Source organism: Monodelphis domestica, chromosome 4 (genome assembly GCF_027887165.1).
Source record: "Monodelphis domestica isolate mMonDom1 chromosome 4, mMonDom1.pri, whole genome shotgun sequence".
Classification (NCBI taxonomy): domain Eukaryota; kingdom Metazoa; phylum Chordata; class Mammalia; order Didelphimorphia; family Didelphidae; genus Monodelphis; species Monodelphis domestica.
Window position 1 is genome coordinate 337807627 of NC_077230.1, and position 18545 is coordinate 337826171.

General features: G+C 37.3%; 1 long non-coding RNA gene across 1 annotated transcript in view; it reads left to right on the top strand.

Annotated features, from left to right (window-relative positions):
• Positions 1–17030, top strand: part of LOC103100649 (uncharacterized) — a 511533-nt gene extending 494503 nt beyond the window's left edge. The window contains exon 5 of the long non-coding RNA XR_008918124.1: positions 16600–17030. This is a non-coding gene — a long non-coding RNA (uncharacterized LOC103100649). The remainder of the gene's footprint in view (positions 1–16599) is intronic.
• The last annotated feature ends 1515 nt before the right edge of the window (positions 17031–18545 follow it).

Sequence of the window (18545 nt, forward strand, 5' to 3'; positions counted from 1 at the left end):
TTCACATGCCACCTCTTTCATAATATTTATTTAAATATGACCAATTCGGGACTTTGCTTTATTTGACTGTACCACTTTATAACAAGGAATTATGCTTTTCTTGCTTTCTCAATGGGGAAAAGAAAAAAGTGGAATGAGTGAGAGAAGATGAGTCATTGATTGAAAAAATTAAATAAAGCAGTTTAATAGGGAAAAAATTGCTCTACAATAGCCAAGAATCAATAACAGCTCCAGTGGCTAATAGTTCGAAGACTTTAGTCACTTCCTTTTTGAATAATTAGGACAAGATTTCTCCTTCTGCAGTCTTGTGGCCCCTCTCTGATTCTCCAGTTTTTCAATGATCAGGGACAAGTAGTTAGCAAGCCTGTTTGCCAGCCTTTCACAGCCCTAGGATAAAGTTGATTCATATCTGGCAAATTGAACTCATACATACATGAGGGTAAATTGGTACTCAGTAACTACTTTGTCTTCATTTATCCTCACTTCTATCCAATACATTTATTGCCACTACTCCCGCACAAGTCATTTTTGGAAATAAGCCACAGACTTCTACACCCATCTTTTATCTTATGATTGCCATATTTCATAAAAGCGTCACTCTTCTGAGCTTGTAAAGAACTTGGGAATCCATTTACTCCAAAACTCTTGTCCAGTGCAAAGATTTCTTCTCTAGCATCTCTCATGGTTGCTCTTCTGACCTCTGCTTCTAATGTCCAGTGAGAGTAGGTTCACAAGATGACCAGTTTATTGAGTTATTTTCATGGTTAAGAATTTTTTGTTATGTTGAGTCAAAGCCTATTTTTCTGAAATGTCTTTCCATTGGTCCTAATTCTGCCTTCTGAGAATGTTTTGTCGTTGTTCAGCCATTTTTCAGTCATGTCAGATTCTTTGTGACCTCATGCTGGATTTACTTGGTACAGATATTGGAATGATTTGCCAATTCCTTCTCCAGCTCATGTTAGACAGGGAAATTGAGGCAAATAGGGTTAAGTGAGTTACTCAGCTAGTAAATGACTGAGGCTGCATTTGAACTCAAGAAAATGAGTCCTCCTGACTCCAGACCCAGCACTTTCTCCCTTGTACTGCCTACCTGCCTGAGAGTACTTAGATTAAGTCTTTTCCCCTTCAGACTTTTAAAACCCTTAAGATACCATTCATATACATATTAATATGTATGTCTACAAAGGCAAAAATGTATAGGTGTATATATATGTATATACATATATATATTTGCACATCTCCGTGTATATATTTTCATGCATCCTGGACTTGGAATTGCGAAGACCTGCTTTTGATTTCCTTTGCCAGGTACATATTAGCTATATGGCCCTAAGCAAGTCTCATTACCTTTGTCAGCCTCAGTTTCTTCATATATAAAGTAGAAATAATAATGCTAAGTACCTCACAGGGCTGCTGTGAGGATCAAATGAGATAATATACATAAAGAACTTTTTTTGAAGTATTATTTAAATATTATCTATTATTAGCTTTGGTAAGATGATCTCTAAATTCTTTTTAGGCTTTACATCTATTATCTTATATATGGTCAGGACAATAAGGAAGAGAACAAACAAAAGAAAATGATCATTAGAGATTTATATAAAAAGTATCTTCTAATCTATGAGTTCCTGGTCTTTTTTGTGTCATGGATACCTTTGGTAGTCTGGTCAAGCCTATGGACCCTTTCTGAGAATAACAATTGAAAATAATTTAAGGAAGGAGCTGTTAAATTTTATCTGGAGGCTAGTGAAAATAAAGATGTTCTATTTTCTTCTCCAAGTCCATGGACACCCCCCCACCCCACCCTGGAACCTATACACAGATCCCTTATGGGTCTATGAATCCCAAGTTAAGGTAGGATATTAAAGCATTACTGCAAACTCAACTCCATCCTCTACCCCTTCTCCGTCTTCATTCCTGGACAGTTCAACATAATGCCCATAATCATCACCCTAAGGTCCTACGAAGTTCAGAAATACCTCCTAATTAAACAACCATTATTAAGTATCTACTGCATTCAGAACATGGTGCTAAATGCTGGGGAAGATACAAGGTTGAGATGATGCCATTTTTTGCTCTCAAAGGGATACTGTATAATCTATAATTTAAAAAAAAAAGGATACATAGACAAATTTGTGTATGTATCAAAAGTATAAAAGAATATGTCCTGAGGACATTAGAATAGGATAAGCAAGTTGATGTGCAAAGTCCTAAGGGAAGAGTGGCAGGTTCTGCTTCTAGCCTGGCACTCACAGTCAGCCCTGAGCAGAGCAATTGCAAAGGAGATGGGGCTCACTATGCCCAATTGCACCCTGGGCTTATAGACCTAAAAAGGGCAGCCCTCAGGATCATTCCCCATCCACTGATCTTGCTTCCCACCCAGCTCCAGTGGCCATTATTGAAGAGAACAGCCACTTTGGTAAGAGGGACACCATCCCCACTACCTACAATTCCAATGGATAACCAACTAATACCAGTGCAATAGAAAAGGCAACCTACATGAAGCAGCAAGGCATCTTTAGAGAGAGAAAAGAGTCATTGTGGGCCAGCTGGGTGGAATTGCTTTGACTATCTCACCACCTTTTCTTAGGCTCTGATACAGAGAGCCCATCACACTCTACTCTAAAACCCAAAGTGGTGTCATAACTCCCAGACCACCATCCCTGCTTCTAGTCTGTCCCCCACAGCCATCATCTGAAATATCAACCCTGTGCTCTCCCAGCTGCTACCATCATCAATGGTCATCTACAGGCAGCTAAGTGCAAGAGTCCCAGGAAAGCACCCCAATACCTAGACCACAGCCTCTACCTACAACCTTGAGCCCTAAAGCCATCATCAAGGCAAGCAAGGCTTAAGGATATACAGCCTGGCAATTGCTTCTGTGAGCACTGAAGCCCCTCCATCTTCAATAGCTATAGCTACTGAAGACCCAAAAGAAAAATTCTCACCACCCAAGTCCTTGAAGCCATCAACTGGTTGAACAGATGTATGTGTATGTGTGTTGTGAAGGCTATTTCCTTGTTCATGTTGTATACATTTATTTATGGAAATAGCAAGAAAGACAATGTATTGCCCTCTGTTCTATGCTGCCCTAAGGAAAGGACCACTGGATTTTTCCACTTCTTTTTCAGCTAAAACTTCTTGCGTGGGTTATCTTCCCCCATTAGAATATGAACTCCTTAAAAACAGAGATTCTCTCACCTTGGAATCTGTATCCCCAATGCTTTGTATATCACTTTCTTTTTGTTGTTGTTGTTTTGTGGTATTTATTTTTTAATTTTGTTAAAAAATGTTTAATTTTCATTTTTAAGCCCTTACCTCATATGGTAGAATTTACTAAGCATTAGTTCTATTTTTTTATTTTTATTTTTTTGCAGATTACATGTTGATACAATTCTTAATCATTTTCTGAAATTTTGTAATTTATTTAACATATCACTTGGTACAAATAAGCATTTAATAAAACCTTTTCATTTATTCATTTGTTCTGAATCATTTGGAAGATTCTGTTTTATTTAGCAGAGTTTAGTTATTTAGAATTTTAGTTCATACCTATTCTTTGTTAATACATCATTTATTTTAACTGTGACATGGAAATCACGTTAAAAGACTGATATATATTAATTTAAGGTCACCAAGGAATTCAGCTATGTAATTCCTAAATGAAAACTCAAGTCAGCAGTCAACCTTTTATGGAGTTTAATTACAAACAGGAGGAAGAAAGGTATTAGAGAGAGAGAGAGAGAGAGAGAGAGAGAGAGAGAGAGAGAGAGAGAGAGAGAAAGGGGAGAGAAGGGAATAAGGGTTAAATACCCCCTCTGTTTAGGCTGGGCCAAAAGGCCCAAGCCCTTAGATAGCTGAGGCAAAGAAAAGAGATCAGTCCCTATCACTCATGTGACCAAAATGGAGAAACAGTCTCAGGGGCCTCCACCTCCAACTTCCTTCAGAGCAAGCTTCTCAGAGCACAACCTCTCAGAGCAAAACTTCTCCAACCACGCTAGTCCTCAGACCCCACTATCTTTAAGGAAACCATCCAAGTTCCCTCCCCTCAGTTCTCACATCTACCAATCACTGTCCATGTCTTCCCTGTGCCAATGGTGGCTCTAGCTTAACCCAGGACCGCCCAGAGGTCTGCCCCTTTGCACATGTCTGTTGATGGTCATATTCTCAAATAATTAAATTTTGACCTATGCTGCAGCCCTTCCTAAATCCTGTTAGGACTGAGTAGGATTGTAAGTTCCAAGACCTGGTTCTGTCATTCCAAGTATCTCTATTGTATCAATTCTAAAATCAATCATGACTCAAAGAACTTCCTGTTCTATGCTTAAGCATAGGTCAAAGCCCTTTCCATTGTTTAGCAAAAGGTTTCTGTCCTAAAGTAGTCTTAGGTAGGGAGGAGAAGGACCCTCCCTACCTAATGTTGGAAATGGGGAAATTTCCAACATTCATAAGTCTAAGAAATTTTAAGGTTTACATAACATACACATACAACTCTCAGTTGGTCTCAATGTTCAGTGAACCAGAACTCTGGATTCTCTTCCCATCCAGATAAAACATCCCAAAATTTATCTCTGTGTATCTCTGGGCTTCTTTCTATGTGCCTGTGTATGTGACCATATGAAATAGCTAGTGGCACAATGAATACCCTGGAATGGATAGGACCTGGAATCAGGAAGACCCAAGTCCAAATCTGACCTCAGACACCTCCCAGCTCTGTGACCCTGGAATAGTCTCTTAACCCTGTTTGCCTCAGTTTCCTCATGTGTAAAATAAGATTAATAATAGCACCTACCTTCCAGAACAGTTTTAAGGGTTAAATAAAATATTTGTAAAAAGTACTTAGCATAGTATCTAGTATGTAGAAAGCACTAGATAAATGTTAGCTATGGAGATGATAATAATAATAATGTTTGTGTTCTGTATGGCTGCATATGAAGACTAAAATTTATTCTCGTTGTGTCTGTGTCAAAGTAAAGGGCAGTTAGGGTTGATGATGTGAATAGACATATGTTTGGACAGATGGACCAATGTGTTCCAACATGCTTTGGCAACTTTTCAAGTGTAAAAAGGTTTGAAATCAGCCCTAATCCCTTAAGTGAGTCCCTTAAGTTAAAGGGAAAGATAGCTTTCTCTCCATCTCCAAACTCTCCAAAATGGTGGCACATATAGTAGGCACTTAATAAATGCCTGTTGTTAAGTGAATTTACAGTTGTTTTATGAAAAAGTTCATGAGTTATGCAGTTACTGCCAGGCCTTGAATTCAATTAATAATCCTTAATCACTGATATGTGCAAGTCACTATGCTGATGGAAGATACAATAAAAAAATTAAATAGCCTCTGCCTTCAAAGAGTGGTCCAGAATAGAACTCTGGGTTTGGAATCAGGAAATCTTTCTGAGTTCAAATCTGGCCTTGGCACTTACTGGCTGCTTGACCCTGGGCAACTCTCTTAACCTTGTTTGCCTCAGTTTCCTTATTTCTAAAATGAGCCTGAGAAGGAAATGGCAAACACTCCAGTATCTTTGCCAAGAAAACTCCAATTTGGGTCACAAAAAGTAGGACATGACTAAAAATGACTGAATAACAACCAAAGATAAACTTTTATGAGTTATGATTAGATTATGCTCACAAAAGCTAGACATTGATCCAAAATTACCTTGAATCATTTTAGAATTTCTAAACCACAGAATTATAGCATTTGAGGGATCTCAGAGAACCACTTATTACAACCCTAACTTGAACTATGAGAGGAGTAGTCATCCAGGCTTTGCTTTTGCCATTTTAACATCTCTTAGATATACCCCTTCCCCTTTCTCTTCTCCTATATTGCCATTACCCTGTGGCAGTCCCTTATAACTTCATGCGTGAATTATTATGAGAACTTGCTGCTTGGTATTCCTGCCTCAAGTATTGCCTCATTGTAGTCCATGTTTCTCTCAGCTATCAAAGTTATCGTTTGATCATGTCACACACACACACACACACACACACACACACACACAAACTCTCTCTCTCTCTCTCTCTCTCTCTCTCTCTCTCTCTCTCTCTCTCTCTCTCTCTCTCCTCTCTCTCTCTCTCTCTCCCTCTCTCTCCCTCTCTCTCTCTTTCTTTCCCACCCTCTCTCTGTTTCTCATTCTCTCTCTGTGTCTGTGTGTGTGTCACTCTCTGTCTCTTACTCTGTCTTTCTGTCTCTGTCGCTCTGTCTCTCTTTCCCTCTTTGTTTCTCTCTGTCTCTGTCTCTCTGCCTCTCTCTGTCTCTCTGTCTCTGTCTGTCTGTCTGTCTGTCTGTCTCTCTCTCAAACCCCCTCAATCAATACACTCCAATGCCTCCCTGTCACCTGTGGTATCAAATATAAGGTCTCTTGTATTCAAAACTCTTCAAAAATAGCCATCTCCCATCCTTCCAATCTTCCTACACCTTAAATTACCCCCATTTACTCTTTGATCAAATGACGGTACCCTTCTTATTATTCCTCAAAAAAAAAGTGTACTCTATCTCTTAGCTTTAGGTATTTTCATTGGCTGTTCCCCTCGCCTTGAATACCCTCCCTCCTCATTTGATCTTTCTGACTCCCCTACCTTATTTCAAATCCCAGATATAATCCCATCTTCAATAGGAATCCTTTCTTGATTGTCCTTAAAGCTAGTGCCTTCCTTTTGTTGATATTTTCCAATTGATCATGTAATTATTTGTATATTATCTCCTCCATTAGACTGTAAGCTCCATGAGAACAAAGACTGCTTATTGACTTTCTTTGTATCTGTAGGACTTGTGCATGGCATATAATAGATAATTAATAAATGTTTATTTATTGACTTAGAAACTCATTATTCCTGGAGATCATCTATTGAATTTTTTTGTATTGATTTTTTGTAAAGACAAAAGGCACAGACACCTTTTCTGTCTGACTTCCTTCAAATATATGCTCCATAAAATGACCTCTGGGCCAAGACATGTGGTCAGTTTAGTCATTTTTTTGCATATTTATCAAGTGAAAATTACAAACTCTCCCATCACCCCTGGAATAAAGACTGTTTCCATTTTTGTTGTCTTTGCCATTATATGAGATGAAACTCAGAGTTGTCAATTTATATTCCTCTTATTGTGATGGTTTGGATGGTATTTTTATGTGGTCATTTGTAGTTTGCAATTCTTTTGAAAAGTTCATAATCCTTTGACCATGTATATATTCCTGTCAATTTCCTATGTTTTGAACATCAGATTTTTATCATTTCTATTTGATATGAATTTTTTACTCTACTATTTCTCTTCTGAGTCTGTCTTCAATGATTTTTCATGAGAAACCTTTTTAATTTTATGTAGTAAAAATTTTATCTTGTTTCATCTCTTTTCCTTTGTTTGGTTAAGAATTCTTCCCCCTAGGTATAGCTGCAGAAGATACCTGATCTGTTACTCTTCTAATTTTTCTTTTCCTTTTTTGACAGTATTTCATGTGAATTACTAGACCAGTAGATCAGGAAAATGTTGTAGCTGCAATATACCTATATTTCAGCAAAGTATTTGAAAGATTTTCTCCTGTTATCCTGGTGGACAAGAAATAAAGATGTGGCCTAGTTACAGCATACTGAGCAGGAGTTAAAACTGACACAGTGGAGAGGCCAAAAGTGTAATCATAGATGACTCAATGTCAACTTGGAGGTAGATTTCTTGTGGAATAGCCTGGGGATCTATACTTCTCCCAAAACATTTTAGCATGATTGTCAATGAGTGGGAGAAAAGAAGACGATGTGGTACTTTTATCATCAGATTTGTGGATAAGAACCCATATGTTAAAGGGGATAGCCAATTCATTGGATAAGCAATTCAAGATTGAGAAAGATTTGTGCAGTTTAGAACTTGGGTAAAATCCATTATTACTCTCATAAAATCCACTTTCTAATTAATTAGAAAATTGTGGGAGATGTGAACAAACACGAGTCTATCTAAAATTGATTTGGGAATTTTAGTGGACTACAAACTGAATATTCATCAACATTGTGACCTGGTAACTAGAAGATCTAATGTAGACTTATACTTCATTGAGAATTGATGAAATGGCTAGGAAAATGATAGTCCCCCCCCCCCCACCCATTGTGTCCTCATCAGACCAGTTCTGGAGAACTCTGCTCAGTTCAGGGGGTTTCATTTTAAAAGGGAAAATGACAAGCTTGGAATGTTTCAAGAAGAGAATTATTAAGATGGTGGCAGGCATTGAGATAATGAGTGAGGGCATGAGGGAAGAAAGATGGGAAGGAAAGAGAAGGAGGGAGGGAGGGAGGGAGGAAGGAAGGAAGGAAGGAAGGAAGGAAGGAAGGAAGGAAGGAAGGAAGGAAGGAAGGAAGGAAGGAAGGAAGGAAGGAAGGAAGGAAGGAAGGAAGGAAGGAAGGAAGGAAGGAAGGAAGGAAGGAAGGAAAAGAGTAATTTATTAAAAGTGCTTACTATGCGCCAAGAACTGTCTAAGTATTAACCAATATAAATATAAAAAAGAGAGAGATCCTTACACTCAAGGAGATCATATTCTAATAGGAAAAATAATACATATAAGAGGGCAGTGAGTAGGGGAAGGAGTTCTTTGGAGGTGTACAGAAGGAGCAAGTAACAGAAATGATGAGTTGATATAGATATTAGTCTACTGACACACCATTTCCATAGTAATTGTACTATTGCTATATATTATTACTATGCTACAACAAGAAGTTGACAGAAGGGACAAAAGGGTCCAAGTATATGGCAGGCAAATAGCAAAATCAATAGTTTGAAAAACTGGATGGGAGCTAAAAAGAAAAAGCACTATTCAGCATCTAGATTTATCCATAAATATAATAGATTATGGCATGCTGGTTGTGGACTGGTTTTCACATATTCAATCACCATTCAGCTGGTCTGGGCTTAAGTATGGGAGCTCTAGTTGTCAGGGTCTAGAGGCATGGATTCTGGAGGGCAGACTTCTAGGTCTACAATGGGAGTATGCTAGTTAGTAACCATAAAATGCCTGAAGGGAATGTCTAGATGGATGGATGTAATAGGAAGGTAAGTTGAAGAACTGGGAATTTTTACCCTAGAGAAAGAAAAGCTTATGATAGCAAAGAGGGATTAAACCACCCTTCAGTGACAAATTAAGATCAATGAATGAGAGTGGAAATCAGATTTAGGTTCAGTGTATGTGGTAGGGAAATATAAGGAAAAGAAAATGACTTACTAATAATTAGAACTATATGAAAGTAGAATACACTGCTTTGGGAAGTATTGATTTCCCTGATCACCCTCCTACATGCTTGATGAATTTTATTGTACTATAACTTAACATGGAAAAATGGAGTTTAGAGTAATGCTCGCTAGTAATCTCCTTGTGGGTAGGGATATTTTTGTCTTTGCATCCTTTGCCCCTAGCACCATGTCTGGAGCAGTGGGTATCTAATAATTCCTTATTAAATTGAATTAAATTGAAGTCTTGAAGGAAACCTTGAATGAATTCTTGTTGGATAAGTTGTAGAGGGAATTCTCTCTCATGTACAAATTGGATTAGTCGGCCACTGAAGTTCCTTCCAACTCTGAGATTCTTTAATTAATTTATTCTGTTTGACTCAAAAAGGAAGGAGTTTTCATCTTTCTACACAAATCTCCAATAAGATTTCCTTTTAGAAACTATTATACTATCTTGAACAAGACAGTAACATGATTTTCACTGAAAAAAGCTGTATAGGTTAGAATAGATGACCCCTGAGCCCCCCCACCAACTCTCAAAAGTTGTGATTAGGTGAGGGGAAGCCCACTGGATCCTGAAACAGCCCGTTCAACTTTAAGAGGTCTTGTCCCTCAGGTTCTTGAGCAAGCCCCTCCTCTTCTTGAGTGGAAAAAAGTGATCCCATCAAGCATTTGACAGTATTGGAAGATATTTTGTAACTTGTAGGAGGGGTTTTCCATTTAACTCCTAAAAAATCATATTCGACTTAGGAGATAAACCATGTCAAGGGCTGCACCAAGCCTTTAATCTTCAGTTCAGTGATTGACCATAAATAATTAGGTATTATTTTCTCACATGGAGGTTAGTTACTTAGGCTGTTAATGCTGTTGGAGACTTGGAACGGAAATTAATTGTGGATACAAATCTATAGAGATGTTGTTCCACTACAAAGAATTCCATTGGTTAGCTCCTTAATAGCTCTGATGGTTAATTATCTGGATATGGCAGGCAACATTATAGTAGAGAAAATGTGCTCTATTTGGAGTCAGAAAATATTGGTTCAAATCCTGCCTGACATTCATTAGTTATATGATTTTGGGCATCTCTACCTTTCTGAGAAACTGTTTCTTCATCTGTTAAATGGGGATAATCACACTTGAAAAATCTACATTCCAGTTGTGAGAAAAGTGCTTCAGAAACCTCAAAGTGCAATAGAAAATACAATCTTTCATGAAGAATATTGATGTATCGATGATAGCTGAACATGTTAGGAATAAAACCTTCTGTGGAATATTCTCCAGACACACAGAAAACTAATATATGTCTATGTCTGTGAGAAAGAGGTGTTTGTCCCTCTACCTCTCTCTCTGTCTCTGTCTTTCTTTCTCTTCCCCTCTCTCTTTGTGTGTATGTATTATACATATATACACATGTATACACATATCTACACACAAATATGTATGCATATATAATACATACACACATGAATTTTTTTTAAAAATTGGACCTGTGATTTCAGCAGTTCATAGAGCTCACAGTGAAGAACATTCTCTGCCAGTTACAAATCATTTTCTTTGTAGGACTAAAAGATTAATAATTTGCCCAAGATTAAAAGTCATTTTCCTTCTTTGGGTCTCAATGATCAGATTTATCCAATGATAAATAGGATAGGAATGGACGATCCTTAAGATTCCTCCCACCTCCAATATGTGACTGTGTTCATGATAGGAAACAGCCCAATGTACAGGAAAGGTGGATTTGAAGTCAGGAGAGACTGGGTTCAAGTCCCCCATCAGACAGTTCCTTGATACAATCAAGGGTAAATCAGTTAATGTTACTGAGCCCCAGTTTGGACTTTTTCAGCTTGATTCTCAAAATTGAAGCTCCAGAGAATAATACCCCACCAATGTGTATGGATTCTCTTGGCCTTGGTTCAATATATTTATAGGAAAAAATTTTCATCTGTTTTATCTCATTCACAAGGATGTTGCCTGTATGCCAACAATTTATCTCCCTTTTCCATAGATCAAGCTTCTTAACCTGGGATCTGTTAATGTATTTTTTTATATTTTGATAACTTTCAATATAAATAGTTTCTAATTCTGTGCATTTTATTTTATGCCTTTAAAAACATCATTCTGAAAAGGGTCATTAGGTTTCACCAGACTGCCAAAAGAGTTCCCATGTCACATAAAGAATTTAAGAATCTTTGACCTAAATGACCATTTCTACTTATATTAATGGAAAGAGAACTGATATTAAACATCAGAGGACTTGACTTCAAAAGTAGACACTGCCACTAACTAGCTCTATGATTGGTGAACTGAAATAGCCTCTCCAAGCCTGAGTTTCCCCATTTGTAAAAGGAGGATCATACCACTTACTCTAACTAATTTGTTGAGTTGTGGTGAAGAAAGTTTTCTGGGGGTAGCTAGGTGGCTCAGTGGACAGAGACAGGGCTGGAGCCAAGAGGTCTCTGGTTCAAATATGGCCTACGACACTTCCTAACTATGTGACTCTGGGCAAGTTACTTAATTGTCATTGCCTGGCTCTTAACAATCTTCTGCCTTGGAATCAATATTTAATACTGATTCTAAGATGGAAGGTAAAGGGGAAGAGGGAAGGAAGGAAGGAAGGAAGGAAGGAAGGAAGGAAGGAAGGAAGGAAGGAAGGAAGGAAGGAAGGAAGGAAGGAAGGAAGGAAGGGAGAAATAGAGGGAGAAAGAGTTCTATAAATATTAAAGTACTAGAGAAATTTGGGCTATCAATATTGTAATTCAATCCAACACATATGAAATATGTGAAACCACTCAAGGAAGCCTGAGGATATGGCAGGGCTTGCTGGATTGGGAGTAAGGAGAAACATGGGTTCATGTCTTTTCCTCACAAGGTTTGTAAAACTAGAGGTAGAAGAGTCTGTGGGACTAATCCAATTCCATTCATTTTGCAGTTGTATAACTAAGTCCCAGGAATCACCTTCATGACTACACTATGGGCTTATCTCTTACCCTCCATCAGCCCCAGTTTCCTCTTCTGTCAAATGGATTGTTGTGAGGATCAGATATAAGATTGTATGTGTAGCCCATTGTAAAGTTTGACAATTTTCTAAGGTTAGCCATTATTGTTAGGTATCCTAGAAAAATTGCATTTAAATAGAATTTTTGTAAATTCTCTACATTCCTGGTTTCCTATATCACTAACACAAAATAATAATTTGATAAGCATATATAACAAAGGTAAATAATTTTAAAATAACCCCAACCACAGATCCTTTAATACTTCACTTTTGATAGATTGATGAATGAATTAGTCTATGTTCCCTTCCTTAGTGCAAACTGGAACCTGATCCCTGGAGGACTTCAACCACATCTTTCCAGATGTCCTTCTCAGTGGACCCATCCAGGATGATGGAAGTACATCTCTAGCTCTTTTATTTATTATCTTTGTATTCCATTGCTATACTATCATATGAGCAGTCCATCTGTTGTCTCTGGGGGAATTTTTTTTTAATCCATTAGCAAAATGAAGTCAGTGTGATAGAGTGGGAAAAAACATCGGCTGTGAAATGCAAAAGCATGAATTAGAAGAACTTAATTCAAAATCCACCTCTGACATTTACCATCTGTGTGGTCTTGTGCAAGTCACTAACCTCCCCAGGACTCAGTTTTCTCATATATAAAATGAGATTGTTGGACCAGATGGCATCTGAGGAACCTTCCAATTCCAAATCCATGACCCTGTGAATAATTGTCTTCATAATTTATTTATTTTGTATATTATCATTTCCCTACATTGAAAATCCTTAAAAGTAATATTTATAGCACAAAGAAATAAAGAGTGAATTTTCTTGCTTTTCCCTCAGTCTCTTACCAATGCAGCTGTTCACTTGGTCTAGTTTTTAGGTGGGAGGGTTTGTTTGGTTGGTTTTGTCCTTTGCCAAGTTCTTCTTTGGTGATGGTGGTGGTCATTCAGTTATCTCAATCAGGTCCAACTCAATGTGATCCCATTTGAGGTTTTCTTGGCAGAGATACTAAAGTGGTTTGCCATTTCCTTCTCCAGCAGAAGAGGGAACTATGGCAAACAGGGTTAAATGACTTGCCCAGGGGCACACTGCTAATAAGTGTCTGAGGATAGAAATTGGTTAGAAGTTGGATTACCTAAGATCTTTGTCTTCTCTGTATTCCCCTGTCCCCTGAGATGCCACCTAAGGACAGCTGGCTAGAGCTGAGTTTTCTCAGACCTAAAGAAACCCTTCAGGAATGGAGAATGATTATATTAGAGAGACATTCAAATCTGGAAAGCTGATTTACCTTTAACCAGTAACCCCCAAATTTAGAGTGTTAGAACACCACACATAGAATATTATGTCTGAAAAGAACTTGAGAATCTAGATTGGTTAAAATGTAGTTATTAGAACATAAAATATTTAAGACAGGAAGGGATCTTTTATAATTAAACCACTGCTCAGAAGAAAAAACAAAGAGCTTAAGTAAAGGGTGTAACTTGTTCAAAGTCACAAAGACTAATGAAAAGATTCTGTTTATTTGTTAGTTTTAAGATTTTTGTTTTCATTTTGTTTTGTTTTTTATCATCAAAGAATACTATGGGACTTAGATAAATGGAATGAGATATTTTCTATCAATATAAGTGATGGTAGTGATGATGATGATGATGATGATGATGATGATGATGAAGAAGAAGAAGAAGAAGAAGAAGAAGAAGAAGAAGAAGAAGACAACAATGACAAATAACTTTCTTATAATCAAAGTTGTCCAACAATAGTCCAGGCTAGCATAGGGTCAGAAAATTCCCAGGCACTCAAGATTTAAAGCATGAGCTAGTTGATCACTTTGCAAAGATACTTGAAAGGTGATCCAAGTGGGACTTTAAGTGAAATGACTCTTTTTTAAAATTCTTAGAAACCATCCTAGAATCAATACTATGTATCGGTTCCAAGGCAGAGGAGAAGTAAGGGGCAGGCAATGGGAGATAAATGACTCACACAACTTTGAAGTATCTGAGGTCATATTTGAACCCAGGACCTCCTGTCTTTAGACCTGGCTCTCAATCCACTGAGCCACCCAGCTGCCCCCAGGATGATCTTTTAATGTGCCTTCCAACTCTGTGAATCTATTATACTTCAAAAAACTCTAATGGTTAACAAAGATGCCCACTCCTCAACCTACCTACACTGTAAAGGGCTAGTTTTAAAAACAGAGCAATAAATAACTAGAATTCAGATAAATTAATTCAACATCGGAGGCAAAACTAGAAAAGTATCTATTACTGAGTTAGGGAGTATACATTGTATAAATAAATGGAGAGTTAAAAAATAAAATATTTATTGAAATACTTATTTCCTAATATCATCCTTACAACATGCAGATATCCTGAGAGAGCTCATTGAAAAAATTACAGTTAGTAGTAATAATGAGACCTGGAAGGATGGCATAATATTTTGACAGGTAGGAAAGGGGAAGGCTTTCCTTTCCCCCCACCCCCCACCATTGTGGGATACGATATTTGAAAAGTCAGAGGTTAAAATAGTCATAGTGGAAATAGCAAAGAGAGTTCAGATTTGGGAAATCTTCCACAGATAAAATTGACTCATATAGTGAAAAGAGTCCTGAATCTAGAGTTTAAATTTTGTTTTTTCTTTTTACTTTCTTTGTGATATTGAGTAAATCACTTAACATATCTAAACTCCAGCTAATACATCTATAAATGGAGTTAATATTTTTATTACTTATGTCACAGAGATATTACTAAGAAAATGTTATATAACTTTTAATGTGCCATAAAATTACATATTTGCATATATATGTACACACATATTTCTTTTACCATTATCCTTATAATTCTTTTCATTATTATCTTTTAATATGTTGTTATATTATGATTAATATATTATTTTATAATTAGTTATTATTCTTTATTAATACAAATCATGGTACAGGAAAAATAATCTCTTAGAAGCTAATCTTCTATCACTCTGAGAGGGAACTTGGTGTGACTGACTCTAATTTCTATAGGAGACTGGAGTAGGGAGAAGAAAGTCAGCACTAGTATCCTTAGAAAAGATTACCTAGAAAGTAGGGAGGTATAGAAGGAGAAGAAATTCCTTTTTCCTTTGAAGAATGAGTAATTTTTGATAAAGGGAGAGCATAAAAGAAAACATTTCTGAAAAAGGAAAGTATTATAAGCAAAAGGTTAGAGGTTAAAATTCATAAACCAGGAATAATGAGGAGAATCAGATGACAGTAGCATGAAATATATATGGGGGAGTAGGAGGAACTACAGTTGGATCGCTAGAATGGTGTCAAATTCTAAAGAGCTCTGAAAGCCAGAGAGAATTATTTTAGGTGGTAAGAACTTAGGGCCCTCTTTCCAGTGAATGTATACTTCTACCTTTACTCTCAGTCACATTGGTGGTTCATTATCAAGCTAAGATCCAAATGCTTACAACCATTTTGTCTCCAGTATAATGGAAAAAACTCTGGATTCGAAATCAAGAGATCCCATTTCAAATCCTCACTCTGAAACAAATTATGACTATAAGAGGGTGCATCCTAGAATCCACTTCTAAATTTTTAGTGAGAGCATTTACAACTTGGAAATCAGCAAATGCTAAAAAGTAAGGCTTGATTCATTTTGTTGTTCTTTGTTGAGAGTTAGAGAAAAGATTAATGCAAATTTATCATAAAAGTGTATCTGTCCTGTGTATATATATATATATATATATATGTGTGTGTGTGTGTGTGTGTGTGTGTGTGTGTGTGTGTGTATTTTTTTTATAGAATTAGTTGTTAACTAGTTGCCCTCACACTTCTGGATTTTAGGCAATTCCCTCCTCTGACCTCAATTTCTTTTTATCGACAGTCAGAGGGAAAGAGGTAGAAAGATTACATTAAACTTTTCGTCCCAGCCCTAACATTCTTCGAAGTGAAATTCTTGTAGCCACTATATGGAATCTCAGGCTGGCACTTTGCTAAGAGACCTTATGGTGCTATGGAAAGAAGGTAGTACTAGAATAGAAGATCAGAGTTCTAGGTACTAGTCCCGACTGTTTCTGTTACTGGCTCATGACCAATGACAGGTTGATTTTGCTCTGAGACTCAATTTTTTTCCTTTTCAAAATGAAAGACTTATAGATCATCTTATAGATTACTTATCCCTTAATGTTTCCAACCTCTTTCCTGACACTCTGCTGTGTAAATTAAGACTCCTTTCCTCTCTGACATTCTGTGATCATTGTTCTACCATTCCATGTCCTAAACTCCCTTTCAGCTTTTGCCTTTGACAATTTTATAAGATGGAATTCTCCTCTCCAAAGATGAAGAATCAGGAACATTCACTTGAACTTCCCTGCATTTGGACAGAATTTTTCTGTTTATTTTCCATTTCCTCTGTTGCAGAGTCAGTCAGAGATCCTTAGAACATCGCTCCAAGGCATTCGTCCATGACTGAAAGGAGACCTAAAGGAGGTCATGGAGCCATTTAAATTCCTAGATCACAAGATTGTTTTGAGGCTCAAATAAAATACCACATGTAAAAGCATTTTGTAAACTTCAAGGTTGTCTCTTTCCCTTTGTATATATGTATGTATGTATGTATGTATGTATGTATGTATGCATGGATATAATGTATATATGTAAAATACATGTATACTAAGTGCTCTATTTAGTTTCTATGTATTCACTGGATAGATGTCAGTGGTTATAATTATTACAGAGGATACTGAGGCTCAGAGATAAAAAAGGATTATCCAAGGTCAACAATAGAGTTAAATGGTAGATCTTAGACTCAGACCCAAGTCTTCTATCTCCAAAGTGAGTGCTCTGCCCATTCCATCCTTTATTCTGATGTTTTATTCAGTGAAGTTAAAGGGTAGCAAGAAGCATTTTGGGAACAGTAGAAAGGACACAGGATAAGAAATTGACTAAAGAGGGCTCTATGCCCTCCTCTGCCAAGGGCTATCTTTGTGACCTTCAGTAAATCATTTCACTGTCAGTAATTGCTATCTCTTCATTTGAGGAGATAGACTTATATTCCCCCAAAGGTCTCTTCTGGGTTTTATGTTCTAAAGTCTCAAATTTTGTTTTCTGAGATCCCTCTCAGCTCTGACATACTATGGCTTTGTTTTGCTTTTATCCAGACTTCTCTTTTTATTAGAGGTGACAATTAAAAATCCCAAGAGACTGGGTTCTGGGTAAGAAAAGTCAGTGTATTGATCAGGCTAGCAATAACTGATAAATTAATTGGTCAGCTGTCTCAGTGACCAAAGCCAAATTCATTTAGTATTTTGACTTACTAAATACAATTTTTTCAGCCCTTCTAAGATATCTCTAACTGGTCAATACCTAAAGAGGATGTAGGCTAATCATTTCTAATGCCTCCCTGATTCCTTAATGATGATGGGAAAAAATCCCATGCTTAATCATTAAATCTTCGCATAAGTCATTTCAGAGAAAGAAAATATCTCTCCCAACATGTATCAGTTTTTCCTCAGATATTCTTAGTCTCATAAATTTCTTAGGGGAATGTGACTTGCAGAGGCTCAGTCAGCATGTCAAAAATGTGATGATGTGAACCCATGTCCTTGCTCTGAAACTGGCTGTCTGTCCACTACACTATTGATATTCTAAATCTTATGAAAAGTCCCAAGATTCCCATCCCTCCTCCCTCATCACTTCCTCCTCCTTTGCTTACACAAACTGACTAAGTGATAGGTTCACTGGGAACAGTCATTTCCTCTGGCATGGTGTGAATTTTGCCAGTTAAAAATAAGTATATCTGTGTTCTGTAGAACCCACCCTTCTCCCAGCTGTTCAGGTGGTGGTGGTCGTTGTCTGTTAGTTTGTTTTAAGAGAGTTACATTTGATTCTCCTGGACACCCCAACTTTGATTTCTCTTTTATCACTTATGTGGCAATGCTTTTCTTTAAAATATAGGTTCTCAAACTGCCTGTTATGACAGGCGAGAGGATATGATTTCACGCCTGGTATAGAAATGACATCTGAGAGTGATGTTGGGCAAGAAACCAGTCATTATGTATTTGAAAGACGAAGGAGTGAGAGGGTCTAAGAGAAGATCACAGAACCATGATGGAGTATGGCCATAAACTTTGCACACTAAAAGGGCAGCATGCTTTGAGGTGCTAATAGGAATGCAAAAATGGGAACGTGTTGCAGAATTCTTAGATTTCTGTGCAATAGTGCAGAAAATATTGGCCTGGATCTCGGGAGTTTGGGGATCTTATCCAATTCTGCCACTTGCCAGCTATGTGATATTGAGCAAGTCCTTTCAGTGATCTAGACCTCTTTCACTGGATTCCGAACTACCAGCTAGTCACAAATTCTCA